Below are 18,813 nucleotides of genomic sequence, written 5' to 3' on the forward strand. Positions count from 1 at the left end.
ACATGTAGCAGGTCTCTTAACTTGGCACTACTAACATTTTGGGCTGTATAAGTCTTTGTCGTGGGGACTGTCTTGTGCATTGTAGAATATTTTACAACATCCCTAAACTTTATCCACTAGATGCCAGTAGCAACTCCTCATCTCTAAGTTGTGAAAACCAAAAATGTCTCCAGACATTGGTAAATCTTCCCTGGGGACAAAATTGTTCTTGCTAGCCACTCCTTACCCAAGAATAGTTCTTCAGTTGAAAGAATGAGTAAATCAATGAATAGATGAAAGTGGAGTGTAAGGAGAGGAAAAAGACTTGAGAAGCTTGTTTATACCTCATCAAACTGTAACAAAGTCTCTTATAGGCTTTATTTTTTAATATTCTAACATAATAATAGAAATAGAAAAAACATACATATGTGTGTGTGCATTTTATCTCTGCACATACATGCACACGCACATACACAAAACATACTTGACCTGCAATTTCAGGGATCTCAATAATCCTAATTATAGCATTGGGAATATAGATTGAGATACTAGAGTAGTATACAAATCTACTGTTAACTATCTATTGTTTGAGTCACTCATGTAACAACTGTTGATGGATCACCTAGGAGGTACCAAGGTCTGTATTAGGCACAGTCTAGTGGATTTAAACACATGAATAGCTGTCTACAATGTGAGATAATACAATACACGCTGCTATAATGGAATTAAGAACATATTGCTATGAGAACACAGATAAACTCTCCTGTAGAGTGTGGGCGGTTTTGGTCGGGTTCTCTGAGGAACATGAGAAGGATCCTACAATTAATTTGTACACGTTTTCCCAGCTGTGTGTACTTCCTAAACAATCAATCATTTGTTTACGTTGCTCTGTAATTTTTTAAGTGCTAAGCTTTTTCTATCTAGTTGGTTCTCTTTGAGGATAGGAATGAGCTTTGTGTGTTGAGAAGCATCAGGAAGGCTGTTTGAAAGGCATTCTGCTTGGTGTGCCACATGCTGTGATAATGAACAAAACAGGCATAGTCCCTGCCCTCCAGAACTTATAGTCTATCGAGCAAAATTCCAGGCTTCTGTCCTTCACTCACTTCTTGTACGTCCTTGGGTGAGTATCTCTCTTAAACCCCCTTTTTCCCCAGGTGTAAAATTAGAATGTGAGATTAAATGATCTCAATGTGTCAGCATCTGACCTTCTGTTATTTCACATTTCTTATATCTCCCACTGCCTTTTGGAGAATCACTAAATTCTTAACCAAAAGCCAATCAGTGTTTGGTTTGAGGAAATGTAATGAATGGAAAACTCATTCTTTTGTAGGCCTAGATTCTAAGAAGTGACATCACCTTTTGGGGGAAAGCATTTTTTTTTTTCCTGACTTGTTGTATCCACTGGAAAGTAAGAGAGTTTAGAGGAAATGAGAAATAAGGAATGTTGATTGTCAGGTTCTGAACATACTTATTGTATTAATGCTGAGGTTCATATCTGGGAACATTATTTCAGTCTTACAAGATTCTTTTCCTGTGTACAATGTGTTACTAAAAGTTCTTTATCCTACGTATATGAACTAAAGATATCACCCTCACAGATGACTTACACAGCTAGCCTATTTTTCTACCCAGCATAAAATTTGATTATTTATTTCTCTGGTGACAACTTAATTATCAGTAATAGTAATATAAGTAATCCATAATAGTTATAAATTATAGTTATAATTCTTGACCTGGATACTGTATGAATCTCAAGCTGTTGCCTATGCAGTATCTCAATGACGATATGGTATAGATTAGGCAGGTAAGCAGGAGTCATTATTCCTATTTTACAGATAGGAAACTGAGGTTCAGAGAGGTTAATCAACTCACCTGAATTCTCACAAATAAGAAGTTGCAGAGGCATGATTCTTCTCCGGATGTGTCCACAGCCATATTCAAAACAGAATAAGAAGACTCGAACAAAAGGCAAGCCACAGACTGAGAGAAAATATTTGCAACACACGTGCTAACCAAGGAGTCTATAAAATAAAGAACTTCTACAAGTCAACGAGTAAAAGATAGATAACTCAATAGCAAAACATGGGCAAATGACTTGAATAGGAATTTCATAAAAAGAGTATGTGCAAATGAGCAATAAACTTATGAAAGGTTGTTCACCTTCATTAGTCGTTGGGGAAATTAAAATTAAGATCACAATGCAATATCAGTGTACATTTATTAGAATGGTCCAAATGGAAAAGACAGAATGTACCAAACATGTTGAACGATGGGAACATTAGTAGAAACTAACGAATAGGAACAATAATAATAATTAATAAGAAAAATAGTTAATGGACATTTTGAACAATAAGAACTTTATACACTGTTCGGGGAGTGTACGCCGTTGGAAATACTTTGGAAAATTAGCAATATTGACTAAAGTTGGATATTTTTATACCCTATGACCCAATAATTCCAGTTCTAGGCATCCAAAAGAAAGTGTTCATATGTCAATAAAAAGTCATGTATGAGAACGTTTACAGCACTATTTATTGTAGTCCCAAACTGGAATAATCTATATGCTTATCTAAAGAGGGATGGATAAACAAATGGTATATTCACGTAATGAAATACAGCAATGGGAATGAAGAGCACCACTGTAGTTAACAACATTAATTTGTCTTATAAATATGGAGTTTAATGAAAGAAGCCCTAAGCGAAAGAGTCCCTACAATGCTCTTATTGATGTTACAAATAAAGATAGTAGTTACCTGTTGGCCGTAGTGACCAGAAGGGTCTACAAGGGATTCTGGGATGGCGATAATATTCAATTTCACAATATGGATGCTGGTTACAGAGTTTGATCAGTTTCACAATATGGATGCTGGTTACAGAGTTTGATCAGTTTGTGAAAATTCATTCAGCTGTACATTTGTGGTTTGTGCACTTTTCTATGTATATGTTGTTTTTCAATAAAATTTGACTAAATCCAACAAATAAAGAACTGGAGTCATTAGGACACTGCGAGTATGCCAAGAAGAGAGATGACATCATGAAAAATTACCACCAAATTTGGGGCTAGCTTATTTAAGAGAGTATAAATGAGGAAATGAAGAAAAGGGGATATATTAGTGTGTGAATAGACCATTGGCCACCTGCTCAGATGAAGAAAGAAAGCCTCACGTGGGTTAAGAAAATTGCTAAATGGCTCACCTGAAATTCCATTTGAAGTCCTTACATTTCATAGCTCATGTGCCTTCACCTGTACCATCCCAGCAGGCAATATTTACCTCAACCCTGAAACAGTGAACGATAGGAGAAGCAGAGGAAGGTATAAGGGTAGATGTCATCAAGAAACTATTATAAATATTGGTTTAAAGTCACCACAAGCTCTATGAAGACGTAGGACTTATCTATCTTGTTGGCAACTCTTTACCTAAGAGTAGTTCTTTAAAAGAACAAGCGAATGAATGAATAAATGGATGAATACAAAGAGAGAAAAGAGAAAACAGAGTTGGGTAGGATATCGCACTCCATCAAACTAATAAAGTCTCTTAAATTCTTTGCTTTTTCATATTCCAAGTTAAGAAACAAATATACAAATATGTACATATACATATATACACATGCGTATGTGTGTGTGTATTTATACATCCCCCCCTTTCTCTCTCTCTCTCTCTCTCTCTCTCTCTCACATTCACACACACACACACACACACACACAGATAACATATTTGGCCTCCAACTTCGGGGATCTCAATATCCCTAATTACAGCTTATAGAGCAGGCTACACAGAAGCACTGCTGATTTCAGCCCTGGCATGATTCCTGTTTAAACATACTTCCCAGAAATCTTAGGCAGCTTGCCATAGTAAGGAAACAATTTACGTCAGATTTTGAGTAGGGGAATCCATCGAGGGTGGGGAGGAAGGTGGGGGCAAGTCGTTAAACATGGTAAGAGTGAGGCTTTTCATGGATCCTACAGCTGATGGCTATTTCCCTGATTCAGGAAAAGGACAAAGCAGTTATTATTCCTCTTTGGCTTACTATTGCCTCAACAGTTCTGTTCTAAAAGTCAATGGCTTTCTGCAGATTCCTTTGGGGCCACCGAATGAGTGTCTGGCTATGATGCCAAAGAATTTTCCTCTCTTATGCTGGTTCTCTTGATGGTTTTCCATAGTCAAATGATTTCTTTTCATTAATTATGAGTGGCCTTTGCTGTTCTGTTTAGTTCATAGACTGATATTGAAATGACCTGAGAAATTATTTAGTCAAACTTCTTCCCTTGCAGGAATTATTTGTGTAGCAAAAAATCCTTCTCCATCTGATAAACGTTTATTCACTGTGGCACACACTGTTGATATTCCATCCAATGTTCAATGACTCTTCCTTTTTTCCTTGCTAACAGCACTCTCATAGATTTTTTTTTTTTTGAGTGCAGGCATTATGTTCACATCCACACAATAAATTTTTATTGGTGTAAGGCAATCACAATGGTCACCTTCTCACTCTCTTAGCATTCTTGGAAGCCCTAGTGTACCTCAGCTTCTGGCCAACAAGACCCATGAAGAGACAGTTTTCCTGCAGAATTCTTGAAGAGGTTTTGGTTCTCTGATAAAAAGGACAGATACACTGTGATGTTCTTTCTCATTCTGGCTGGCTTTAAATGTAAATATGATAGTTGCCACTTTGTGACCATGAAGATAATGGCAAGAAAGTTGTGGACATTTTGGATCTATGGAACAGACACGAGTAACCAATTAACCTCTAGACATCTTGCTATAAAAAGAAAACTTAAGTCACCATGGGCCAGTTTTCTGATTCTTGCAATAAATATAGAACTTCAAGATGAACTATGTTCTGGGTCCTGTGTTAGGGAAGGCATGAGGTGGACATAGGATGCACTGTCCAGACTTCTTCATGGGGGACTTGCTGCCCTGCAGTGAGGATTGGGGTCAGCAGACAGACTCCAACCATCAGCCCCTTCCGGGTCCACAGCAGCTACAGTGAGCCACCGAACTTGAGATCTCACCCTTCCTTGGGCAACCTATGTCTTGTGACCAAGGTAAGGGCATATAGACACAGTCGTATGTGGCCAGTGGGACACTCTGGCGGGCAACACTTACTCCAGGGCTCCCCACTAGGTTGCATGAGATCTTGTTGAGCTGGCATTGCCCTTAATGGCCTTGAAAGGCAGTAGCAAGGGAAAACACTTCAAATGGTCAGAGTTTGGGGGCATGGCACCTGGTTGTCCGCTTTGTGTGAAAAGGTAATTGACAAGGTTAGACGATATGTGGATGGACACGTGAGCAGTGGCAAATGGCCTGGTTGGCTGGTCGTTGATATGGGAAGAAAGACTGGAGATCAGGGACAGGAGTTTAAACTAGAGGCATACAGATGAACATTTGGGGGCAGGCACAATGTACCTCTGTGTCACAGGTGAACAGCCACCTGAGGGTGTCTGCATGGGACAGGCACTACACAGCCAAGTAGACAAAATGACAGGTCTAGTTGACATTAGCCAGTCTCTGTCATCAAGCACCCCAGGGTTAAAATGACAGGCACATACAAGTCATGTGACCAAGGTAGCAGAGGCGAAGACTTCATGTTGTCTCTACAGTATGGGTTCCACTGACCAAGGCTGACCAGTTGTGGCACTGGATGTCTGGCATGCCAGTGATAGAAATGAACACTGAGTGCCTGGTACAACACCAGCCCTTGAGAAGACGAACTGGGCTCTTGGTTGCAAGCTAACCACATCGGGCTCTTTCCCTTCTGGGTAGGTCAATGAACTCCTCTCTTAGGAACAGACACAATATTTGGGGTTTGGATTTGCCTTGACAGCCTGTGGGATTTAAGCAGTCACCACTTAGAGCTTACAGTATGACCCACAGCACGGGATTCCAGTACAATATTGCATCAGACTCGCAGATACACTGTCACAAAGGAGGCAAGGACATTTTTTTTCTTGTATTGAGCAACAGTTTACTCTCCTAAAACTGTAGCTCTCAATGTCATGGTGCTGCTTCGATGATATGATTTACAAATATTACCTTGTAAATATGTGCCAAGCGTTCCTGGCCATGACGTGCCGTTCATGGTGGCAGAACGATGTATTGGTGGCGTTGCCGTAGGCCTGCTTTGGGCCTTTCAGAACTTCGTCTTTCCCGTCCATCAGGAAGTGAGTACAATTCTGATGACTAATCAATATCATCAGATACTCATGATTAGGCCAGACTCCATTTCGTGAGTGAAATATAGATAATATAACTGTAATGGGAACTAAAGGATTCTTGTTTGCCATCTTATTTTCCCTTGTGGGCAAGTTCCCAAGGAAAGTCAAGTCAATGTCAGTGGCTTGCTTACTAAACACAGGCAGTAGACTGAAAACATTCTTTAAAGGCTGCTTTTGGACCCTGTGTGGATAAGTTGAAAGAGCCCAGGTTTGGGGAGATAGAAAGTTCAGGATTTGATTCTCAGTTATAGCAGTAATTAGAGCAGTTTTCTCACTCTCTCTGGACCTCAGTGTTTTATTCCATTTTAAAGGGGTAATGATTTCTGCCTTAAGGATTGTTGTGGGGGATGAAGTGAGATTTCCTGGCCCTCCATCTCTAGGACATCAAAAACCTGAGACTGGTTTCTCCTTCTTCCTGACCGTGCTCATTACCCTGACCCAGTTTCCATCTCCACACGAACCACATGGATCTATTAACATGTCTTTCCTCGGAATGTCCAGTTTCAATTCAGTAGATAAACGCACTGGAGACTGGAGGACGTGTAAAGTCACTCTGGTTAAATTTAGGTGATTTCCAGGTTCCCTCAGGAACATAATTATATGTCATGTCTTAGGAATGGCTACTTCTGGAAAGGGCTGTTTATTACTCATAGATTAGTTTTAGTCTCTGCCAGGTAGCTGTCCTCACCTTTTTCCAAATTTTGAGAGACTCAATGCATTCAACAACATCTTTTAGAGTAGCTATGAAGTGCCAAGCACTTTACGAAGGGTTGGAGATAAATATGTTAATAAGATCTTTGGTTTCTGGAGATAAGATGTCGGGGATATGGACATTTCATTAAAATAAAAATGTGATCAGTGTTAAAGCAAATTTCTAACTAATATTTTTATGTCATTTTCTGAATCACATCTTCTGGAGATACTGTTAGGGGGAAGCCCAATGTCCTATTATCACATTTCCAGGCGGAAACTCCCAGGAGAGAAATAAATTAGAATATGAACGTTTTTGACTTTTTGAGCAACCCTTCTCTCAAAAGAAGTGCCTGATCTGAATGTAGAGTTTGTACACATTTTGAGCGTTCTCTTCTCTTCTTCCCCCTTATTGGAGCAGGCCTATCATTGTCGAGTTTCTACAGAGAGAAAAGTCTAATTTGATGAAGGTAGTGGTGGCGGAAGGAGTAGCTGAAAGCCTACTCTGACGAAAGATCAAAGCACTTCCTGTAATTCAGCTTCAACCATAATGTAGCCTTGTCTTGTAGTCATTCTTCTGATCCCTCTGTAGATTATTCACTTTCGCGGTTATTGCATGCATTGTTCTCTATGTGTCAAGTAGTTCGTGTTTGTTTTTCGTGTTATTCAAATGTCTTATATCCTTGCTGATTTTATGTCTGGTTACTTCATCAGAACTTGACCAAGGTAAGCATTAATTTCTGCCAAATGACTGTGAATTTGTCTTTTCGCCTCTTAGTTCTGTTAATACTTGCTTTATGCACTTTGAAGCTATGTTATCAGGTAGGTGCAAGTTTTAGAATTTATACATTTTTTTCATAGGCTAATCCTTTTATTATCAAAATACTGTACCTTTTTATATGTAGTAATGTTTCTTGCTCTAAAATGACTAACTCAAGTATTAGTATATATCAGACTTCTCTTCTTAATGCTTGCATTGTATATTTCTTTCCAATCTTTTACTTTCAAACTTTCTGTATCCTTATATTTAAGATATGATGTCTCTTTTAAGAAGCATGCGGTCAGTTTATTTTTAATCTACACTGTTAACCTTTGACTTTTAAATTGAAATATTTAGTCCATTAACATTTAAAATAACTACTATTATATTTTTATTTGCATATAGCATCTATTTCATTCTAACTAACTTACTTTTTCCAATATTTTTTACCTTCACTTGGAATAATTTTTAAAAATTCTTTTCTTTTTTATTATATTATTAGCTGTATGTTCTTTCACCAAGTTTTCATCATTATCCTAGAGAATTCAATTTCATTTAACCTGTTCTACCTTATTGAGCTATTGTTGTTATGCATTTGATTTCTATATATATTTTATACTCCATGATACATTATTTTTATTTATATACTCAATATACAGTTAGATTTACCCATATCTGTATGATTTCAGTTGTTCCTAATTTCTTCCAGTTTTACCAAGAAAATTCATTTTTTTTGTCTTTTACAAATGTCTTTACATTTTACCTTTATTTCTGAAACATTTTCATTGAGTATAGAATTCTAGATTAGTAGTTAGTTACTTTGTTCAACAGTGAATGTTATTTTAACATTTTCTGACTCCTGTCATTTCTCCTATGTCTTCAATTATCACTATGCTAGTGCTGATGCTTATTTGAAATTATCTAAGTCTGTCTGTCTGTCTGTCTATCATCTATATCTATCTATCTATCTATCTATCTATCTATCTATCTATCTATCTATCATCTATCTACCTATCTATCATCTATCTATCTATCTATCTATCTATCTATCTATCTATCTATCTATCTATCTATCTATCATCTATTTAGCTATCTCAGCTGCTTCTTAGCTCTTTGTCAGTGTTGGTGAATTCTTGACCATTATACTTTCGAATATTATTTCTTCCCCATTCTCTCCACTCCTTCTGGGACTCCATTTATGTTAGACTCTTTTGCTATGTGTTATATGCCTCTTAGACTCTTTTCTATATCCTACATCACTCTTTATCTTTGTATGTGTATCAGTCAGAATTTTATTTTTTACTGGTTTATCTTCTAGTTAAACATTTCTCTACTGAACTTTGGCAACTCTGCTGTTAAACACATGAATCCCTTCTTAAATTTTGTTATTTTACTTTTAATTTTAGAGTTTCCATTTGATATTTTTATAATCTTTAGTTTTCCACTAAAATTTTGACATGTGATTTCTTTAACGTTTCAGGCATAATTATTTTGAAGTCTGTGTCTCATATCTCTTATATCTGATGTCTTGCAAGCCTATGATTTTTTAAAAAATAATATGTCTTATAATTTCTTTATCGATTGCAGGACTTTGTGTTTGAAGTTACCTTCCTACAGAGAGAATTTACTTTGTTTTTTTACAAGTCATTTGGGCAAGGACGCATCTCTTTAATTTGGTCTGAGATTAAATTGAAACTGTCCACTCATTTCTAAATCGTAGCCCCTCTTCCGTCCCACTAACTGGAAGTAGAGGTGTTTTGTCTTCGTATGTCAATTTGAACTGCACTCAGAAGAAAAACAGCTATGAATACTTATTACCCTTTAATGGCCAGCACATAATACATAGCCCCAAAAAACCTCAAGAAATAGAAATAAAGATTGGCCTTGAGTACACATAAAGTTTGAAGAGATCAGATCTTTTGGTGTTTTATAGCAGTTTATATTATAGTTGGTGTCTATAGATAAGTGGCTGATTTGTTTTTAGACTGTTTTATAATTGTTGGTTCATGGGCTTTATTAAGTGTAAGTTTCAAGGTCTGAAATTGACTTAGTCAGGTGTAGCTCTGGTAGAGCAAGGTTTGTCTCAAAATAAACACATAGGACTTTTAGGCATCGGTGGATATAAGATATTATTATTATTCTCTTTACAAGGAATAATACAAAGACAGTGATCTTTCACTTGAGTACTAAGAACATGATTCCATCCTTCAAATTTTAAATACTAGGTTCTAGTAAGTACTACCAGACCACTTACTCCAAATTCCAATGCCCTTTACATTTTATTTTATGCATGTGTATCTTGTGTACACACGCACACATATATGTGTATGTGTATGTATATATCTATATCCATATATCTATACCTATACATATATCATATATGTGTATATGTATATCTTCTCCCACTCAGCTTGGGGTGAGGGACAAACAACCACATGCCTTCCCAGCCCTGGAGGGGGTGAAGGGTGATGGCGCTACACCCTACAACTCTGTGCAATTGAGCTCTCCTTCTGCCCTATTTCACTTAAACCCTTTACATCCTTGAGTAAGACCCCCCACACTCTTCTTTGATTTCTCCCGGCATTTATCTAGATTTACAATGTACCAACAAGAACGTTTTGAAGAAAATACATACTTAATGTTAAAAATACAACCTGTAAGTTTAGGCTTATTGATTAATGGTTATTCAATTTTCCACAGGTTTCTCTTCTTTCTCAGGTGTTGTATGATGAATGAACATTTGTTACCTTTGTAACGTAATTTTTCATTTTTTTAAAAGTTGGAGTTAAAATGATTACCTCCAAATGTGTTTAATAATTAAATTAAGTGCCTGAATTCTCATTAAATATTAAAATTATTTTTTCTTTTAAAATAATAAGGAAATAGTCCTCTTTCTCACCACTTTTTAGTTTTCTTACAGTGACTCAGGAATAAAACATTATGGTTTCTATACAATATTGCATTCGAATCATATCTGAAGTCTGCTAAGGATCCACTAAATAACAAAATGTATAACTTTAGATGTTGTTAGAATAGAGAGAACTTATTTCAGGCGATGTCACCAAATAATGTCCACTTATTTCTGCCCTTCTTCTCATTCATTAGGTTGAATGGGGGCACCATGGAGATTTGCCAGAGGCTACAATCCAGGAGACTCAAGAAGGAGGAATGGTTAAAAAGAACTATCCAAACATTGTCCTCTTGCTTTTCAGTCTAAACAAAAAAGAAAGCTCACAAGCAAAGTAATAATAGGTGTGCTGTGTGCTCGAACATTCTAAGAAGGATATTGTCTGGACTGGGGAGCTGTGGTTTTGGCTCCATGTCCGAAGACCAGAGGCCTATGAGGTTCAAGTCCAAAGAAAGGGATTTCTGCCACTGTTGCTCATTATGGCTGATGCTCTCGTGGTGCTAAAAAGGAAACCTTATGTTCACCTCAGGGCTGCCAACTGTCCAGCCGCCATCCCCATCAGCAATGGCAAGATGTGCTCAGAATTTGGGCTACAGAAAACATAGCTTGTGCCAGGCTAGTCGATGAGCCTAATCACGGTAACGCTAATAATAGCAGACCTTTACCGAGTCCTCACTGTGAGCCAGCCCTGCTGAGAGCAGTCTGTGTGTGTTATTCCATCTAATCCTCACTGCCGTCAGAGCTGAAGCTGTTGTGGTGACTGTTTTGCATGTAAGAAGTGAGACTCAGACAGATTAAATGATTTGTCCATGATGGTTTGCCTGGAAAGTGGTCAAGCTGGGTTTTACACTGTTGCCCAGGAACCCTACCATTTGGCTTTTTCTCCTCTGAAGACCAGCCTCTCAGCAGGGCACTCTAGCCCCACAGGATGTGGCTCAGAGCTTCCCACTCTCTCCCCAACCAGGGTCTCCTCTCCCTGTCATTGGTGCCATACCTCTTTCCTCTGGCCCTACCAGGTCAGGATCCACTCCCTGAACACATCTTGCACTTCTAAGATTCTTTGCTTTTGCTCATTACTTGTGCCTTAAAGGTACTTCCCCTTTTTACTTGCCAAAGCAACTCTTTCATCCATCAATTCTCTGTGCAAATGTCACGTGGTCTCTGAATCCTCTCCCAGCTTCTTTCTCCCAACTCTTGGCCTCCTTAACTCTGTTTTCTCAGTGCTAAGTTCACATTTTAGCACAGAGGTCAACAACTATGGTCTGTGGATCAGCTCTGGCCTGCTTCCTGGTTTTGTACGATCTACAAACTAAGAATAGTCTTTATGCTTTTAAATATTTGGAGGAAAAATTAAAAGAAGAAGAATATTTTGTGACACATGAAAATGATATGAAGTATGAATTTCGGTGGGCATAAATAAAGTTTTATTGGCACACAGCCATACTCATCTGTGAATATACTGTCTATGGCAGCTTTTGCACCACTATGGCAGAGTCAAATGGTCGCAACCAAGACATGTGGCCCAAAGTCTAAAGTATTTGCTGTGTGTCTCTCTATACAGACACAACCGACTCCTGCACTGTAGTCTTCTGTAGAGATGCATAGCCAGTGATAGAAATTGTGGAAGGAGCCAAGAAAAGAAATACCTTGACTTCATTCTCCCCCTCTTCCCATCTTCTGCTGGGTCTCCCCATTAGTGGAACCCAGCCAGGCACTGGAGCCCTGTCAATGTCATGTATGGAGTTTGGCTCCTGGAAAAGACAGCAGGATGGAGAAGATAGTCATCTAGCGGGGCGAGGGGAAGATGTCGTACAGACTCACTTAGGAACAAGTCACATCTATTCTTTAGGGTATGATTTCATCACCTATAAAATGGGCAAGTTGGATTATAAGATATTTATAATAACAACTAAAACAACAGCAATAGAAGTTCTTTGTCGAGACCTTTTAATGAATCACGCATTCGTTTTATCAAATAGTCTTCAGAATAAAAAAGCATCCCCATGATACAAATGGGAAAACTGAGGTTCAGAGGGATGTCGCAGGATACTGTTCACACCGCTAAAAAGTCGCTCCACACTTTCCTGCAGTCCCTCCCTCGTTTTCACTTACCATGATCCCAATCTGGTTGCACGGGTCGGGGCAATAGCGTCTTGGGGCTTCTGTTGTCTTTCAAATTAAACTTCATACTAATGAGTCAACCTGAAGCTTCCTGGTCAGCTCTTCTGGATTCACTAAATTCACACAGCCCTGCCCGATTTCATATCTCCTATGGACACCAAGTTCAGGCCAGGTCCCTCTTGTATCTCCTCTGAAAGATCTGAACTGCCAAGGAAACTTGCCCTCCCCCAACAATGTAACCTCTTTCTTGGTACTGTCATAATATAAGACTTGGGCAGAAGTTCTGGTAACAGAGGCCTCAGCAATAGAATTGGTCTAGTGACAAAGAAACACATCGAAGGCTGAACATTATAGGTCTGAACCCTGGTGCGTTTATTTATTTATTCTGAGCAATTTGCTCAACACTGGAATCCTTGTACATCATAACATGGATGTGATTTCTTAATTATTCATGCCATTAAATAATTGACACCATTAATAACACTGTAATACCATTAATAATTGAGTACATGAGATGGAATTCTCTGAAATTAATTTATTAACATTAATTTTCTGTGCCAGATTACCAGAGCTCATTAGAATGGTGGTCAGATTCTGTGCATCTAAGTGTTTAACTAGTCGTCTTCAGGCTTAAAAGGCCAAGGAACAGTCTCTTAAGGAATTCACTTCTACCACTTCCTTTCCTTGCAGTTAACAGTGCCTTCTCTCATCTTTTCTCTCCCCAGCGAAGGGAGAAAGCTTCTCGTGAATACCTCCACAGAATTCAGCCTATCTCACCTGGCTGGGATAGAAAATGGGGCCTGATGAAGAGAAGGAGGGAAGAACACTGCCTGTGGGACCACAAAGCCTTTCAATAAACCTGCCCTGAGGGCTGGCTGTCCTCCCAAGCCAGGTCTGTGGCTCGGCCCATTTCCTGCCATAGACTCCAAGGGCTGTGATTGGTCCCCTTCCCTATTTCAAGCTTTGGCCACCTAGTCACCCTTCTAGGTTCCTTCTTCCTTAAAGTGATGAAAGAACAATATTCCTGTCTCCCTGGAGCGCCCCTTGATGCTACCGCCACAGATAAACCCATTGACCCTTCTAAGGATTTTGGAGCCAAGGACGATAAAGACCCTGGGAGGAGAGAATAAGAAGAGCCTTTGTGGCCCCTGCACTTGGGCTCAGTTCTTTTGGTTACAGAGCCTCGATCCTCTTACAAGGCACTGAGATTCATTGAGCTTGATCTCCTTATCGACAAAATGGTGCAATGGCCTACGGTGAAGGTAGGAAAAGTTACGACAGAGGAACATGGCTGCAGGTGCTCATTCTAGGAAGGACCTGATGCCCAGGTGAAGGGAAGATCAACAGACAACCTTTAGTTCTCAGCACCTTCGGGGGCTCCTCGGGTGTGGAGATCTGCCGCGTCTGAGACCACAGCCTTCCCAGGTGGGGTGACCAGCTCATTGGGTTCTCCTGGACCTTTCTGAGCAGTATAAGTCCCACATCCCAGGACGGGTTTCTGGGCTGGAGTCCGACCTCATGGGCACATATTTGAAAGCAGAGACATTTGCTCTTGGTGTCTTACAATGCCCATCCTTTGTGTAGTTTTGGGTACATTATCTGAGACAATGGACCACAGTGATTCTGCTCTTCCTCCCCTCCCCCACACCAGCTGAGCTGAGTACAGCTGCCCACTAAGCCCACTGGGATCTTCTGACAAGAAAATTAATGTGGTATATTTCTCCCATGAACTCCCATAACACTCCATAACTTTCTAATGGTGCTTTCCACATTCCAGCTTTTATTATAGCCATTGCCAAACTTGCCTTCCTCTCTCTCCTGGATTGTGAGCCTCCGGCCCCACACCTGGGACTGGAACATTTTTGTGTGAAGAAATGAATGAAGGGATGATACACTGCAACCTATATGTCCTCTCTTGTATGCCTATTAAAGTTTAAAGAGCACTCAACTGGGAGGGGTTAAACATACGTGAAAACCTGTGACATTGGAAACCTAGGTTCTTCTCCTGCCTCCACCTGATGTCATAAAACCTGTTTTGCTTAACTCTTAGTGTTGTTTGTGCATGAATAAATCTGCAAAACAGACTCAAAATAACTCTAGTAAATTTCTAGGTTAAACCTAGAAATACTGTGTCTCCATTTAAACATACTAATACAGTCTTCGAAATAGACCAAAATTTGTCAATACTGCTATTCTAACTTATACTGAAATTTTCTGATAGAAAGAAATGAACTAACATCTAGTAGCTGATATTTATTACTCATCTTCTCTCAGTAGATTGAATAGTTTAGTTAGCTTTTTAGGATCTTTGAAAATGTCTGTGCATATGGGAACCTTTTACTCTTGTGTCCTTGGAGGTCTATATAAATAGACACAGTCATGTGTTCTAGAATGCAAATCGTGGCTGTTTTTTCCATCTCCCTGACCTTGTTTAACCCTCCTTCTGGATTTAGTCTTCCTGATTAACCAGAGGGGGAAAATTCATAGTATCACCTGCACACTTGATGAAGAATACTGAGCCCTCTCATAGAAATCATCTTCTCCCTGATGAAACTTATCAACTATTAATTAGTTCACTCAACTGACCAGGGATCCATCTGAGTCAGATGATATTAAATGCAATAGGAAAAGGAAACATCTGGGACTCAGAGGCCCTTGAATTTGAAACTCTGCCTTCCTGCCACTGAAATTTGAAATTAGGTACTGCCCTAAAATTAGGTTGAAAACTCAGCTCTAACTAAAAATATTAGGTCTTATAGTAGCAGGTATTATCATTTGGCATACTAAATGATGATTCCTTTATCTGTTTATTGTCTGTCTCCCTCCAATATAAATATAGTCTGTGCATTTTACAGATTTTTGTGAAACTCTTCACAAAACAAACAAACAAACTAGCACAGCAAAGTTTTATTTGTTGAATCAATGAATGATGAATTTCTGAATTTTTAAACTTATGAAATCTCAAGTGGAAGGAATCCTCAAGCCCATCTAGTCTAACTTGCATTCTGTGCCCCTCTAAATAGTCATCACCTTGAACTTAAACGATCCCAGGAAAAGGGCACATCATCTTCCAGAAAGGCGACCCGGTCATCTTGCTTTAATTGTAGCACAGAATGAATTTATTCACAGGAAACTGTTTTTGTTTGTTTGTTTGTTTGTTTGTTTTTGTACTCGTTACAATGGGTCGAGCCATACAGCTACCCCAAAGAGTTAGTACTTTTCATAAAATCAAAGGCATTTTTCAGCAAACATTTGTTGAAACTCTTCGTGCTCTAGTTTTGCTTAAATAATTCTCACAGTAGTGCAATGAGGTGATCTTTAGTGTGCCCACTATCCAGATGAACCAAATGAGCTGCAGAGAGGGTCTTATCAAGGCACTGAGTTAAAAAGTGGCAGAAAATTCAGCTCTGAGAATTCAGGTCTACTATAATTATTATTCTCATTGCTCAAATAATGAATTCTCAGAATACTTACGTAGCTTGCCAAATGCTTAACAAGCTCTAACAAATTTATCACACTTGGGAAATATTAGCACCCCATGAATAAGGAAGGTATTATTCACCCTGAAATTAGAGCTCAAGAGATATATTCAAGACAATAAATAATGGCGTTGAGTTAAAAGTTAACTAGACACAAATTTCATATTTTTTACACAACACCACACCACTACAAAAAGAATTGTCCAATCCTTACATTCTATCAGTTTCTTCAAAAATCGATATTTATTTCAATCACTTAATTAACAAACAAATCCTTTTTATATTCTTATCATAAGCCATAGTTGAAACTGAAGGGGTAAAGATGAACAAGAAATGGACCCCGCAGGTGGAGGCCCCCAGTGAAACTTCAGATGAACTGTGAGAAGCTCCTCAACGAGAGGTCATCTACAATGGAGGGTGCTACCCCAGAGGGCACAATGACCAGACTATGCCAGAGCCTGCCTCAACCCTGGGAGAGCCTGAGACAGCCTCAAAAGGAAAAAAAGAAAGAAAAAAATGAAAGTGAAGGAGTTGACCATGTATCGTTCCCTCATTGTGGGGCCGTGGGCATGAAGCGAACCTCACATTGGCATAGAAGAGAAATCCTACATGTATTAGTGCATGCTGTTATGTCTGGACTGGATACTTAATCATTAAAGGGAGACTCTTCTCAGACCTGAAGTTACCTAGGGGATATATTTCAAAATCTGAGATGAACTGGAAAAGTTAAAGGCCTGCCTCTAGAAGTCCACTGCAGAGGTTTAAAGGGACAGATAACAGAAAGAAGAAAGCTGCTTTCTGTTTATACACTCTGGAGTCTATCCTGGTCAACAAAACATGCTTGCATAGAATGGATATAATACAGATTACTCAGTTTTGAATCTTGCTGTATTATTTCGGGTTATAACACGAGCACTCTCACACTCAAAAAGAAATTTCGTAACTATTTCATGGCCGTATAATGATCCATGCAATAAATATGCTTCTCCAGTGATGAGATGTTTGGGTTGTTTCAAGTCATGTACATTTTATGCTCAAAATTGCATACACAATCATATAAGCCAATTAGAAGAAGTGAAGTTGAGTTCTAATTCTTTTTTCGTAAAGCACTGGATTAAGTGAATATTACTATTCACCAAGGGGAATGGATCTGAAAATTAGATTTTCAAGAAACTTAGGCTTCTTTCAAACAATGGACTGATTGTCCCTCTTGAGTGAACTTTTTAAAATGATGCCAGACAGGAAATGGGAGGAGACTCTGGCCTGCTCAGAGCAAGGCTCTCAGCTCTCCCAATTAACTCCTGTAGAAGATATCAGAGATGCTGAGGGTTTGATAGTGAACAAAACTCCTGAATTATTTTGATTCCAGGATAGATGGTGAACATGAGCTAAGAAATTGCATTTCTTTCAAAAGTCATCAAACGTATCCTGCATCACCAAGCCATCCCAGGGGCAGCATTATTTCATTAGGGCTATAAAATCACCTTGACTAGCAAGCAAGGTAAACTCATTAACTCATGCAGCAGGTGTGGAAACTGAGGCTCAGGACTTTCCCAAATACAGTCTGTTGTTAGGTAGCAGTGCCTGAGGACCAGAACTTAAGCCTCTCCCTCCTAATTCGTGTGTGTGTGTATATATATATGTATATATGTCTCTCTGCTATATATATATGGCAAATTTTAATGATACAGACTTTTGCATATTTATGGTCTTTACTTTCTGGTAAAACCCCAGTCAAAAAATATTAATGGCTTCTAGAAAGAAACAATTCATAAGTTTTAAATTGGGCGCCATCCTAAGTAGCGGGATGAAATCTCGCGAGTCCTCCTGAATCCCGCCCGGGACGTGACTCAGCCCCTCGACCGGCGTCTTCACATTGTTCGGCGCCATTTTGTGACCAGATCCATGCACTGTTGTGGTACCCCATTGCTTGTGTTCGAGGCACCCTGATTTGACTTCATAATGGCCCCGAGACGCAAGAGTAGAGATGCTAGCAATTTGGATGTGCCACAGACACTGCAAAGTGCTACTTTTAAGTCAAAAGGTGAAGGTTCTTGACTTAAGACAAATCGTATGCTGAGGTGGCTAAGATCTACGGTAAGAATGAGTCTTCTGCCCGTGAAACTGTGAAGACGGAAAAATAAATTCGTGCTGGTTTTCCTGTCGCCCGTTGAACTGCAAACGTTAAGAACAGCCACAGTGTGTGATGAGTGCTTAGTTAAGACGAAAAACGTGTTTTAACTGAGGGCAAACATTGAGACTGTGTGAAGACTTTAGCAAGGGAGCCCTTGAAACGAGTGATACCAAGCCATTTACTGCAATCAGACAGACTCGAGAATGAGGTTGGCATCTAATCATCTCGCAGCATCAGAAGAGGAAGAAGGGTGAGTACAGTACAATGTTTTGAGAGGGAGACCACATTCATACAACATTTATTGCAGTATATTGTTATAATTATTCTATTTTATCGTTGTTAATCTCTTACTGTGTCTAATTTATAAATTAAACTTTATCATATGTATGTACATATGGAAAAAACGTAGTATATAGAGGGTTTGGTATTAGTCACACTTTCAGGCATCCATGGGGGGTCTTGGAATGTATCCCCCGTGGCTAAGGAGGCCTACTGTAATCTGGTGTTTATATACATAGATATAAA

The 18,813-nt window shown here is 39.1% G+C and overlaps 1 long non-coding RNA gene across 3 annotated transcripts; it reads left to right on the forward strand.

The window, feature by feature from the left end:
• The first annotated feature begins 7,236 nt into the window (after positions 1–7,236).
• LOC120595541 (uncharacterized) lies at positions 7,237–17,153 on the forward strand. 3 transcript variants are annotated; one of them, XR_005650895.1, is made up of 4 exons: positions 7,237–7,612; positions 10,752–12,404; positions 13,401–14,100; positions 16,451–17,153. It is a non-coding gene; the product is annotated as an uncharacterized LOC120595541 (long non-coding RNA). The 3 variants fall into 3 exon arrangements; XR_005650894.1 differs by having other exon boundaries at positions 7,265–7,612; positions 13,401–17,153; XR_005650896.1 differs by having other exon boundaries at positions 7,332–7,612; positions 10,752–11,325; positions 13,401–17,153.
• The last annotated feature ends 1,660 nt before the right edge of the window (positions 17,154–18,813 follow it).

Source organism: Pteropus medius, unplaced genomic scaffold, assembly GCF_902729225.1.
Source record: "Pteropus medius unplaced genomic scaffold, Ma_sr-lr_union100, whole genome shotgun sequence".
Taxonomy (NCBI): domain Eukaryota; kingdom Metazoa; phylum Chordata; class Mammalia; order Chiroptera; family Pteropodidae; genus Pteropus; species Pteropus medius.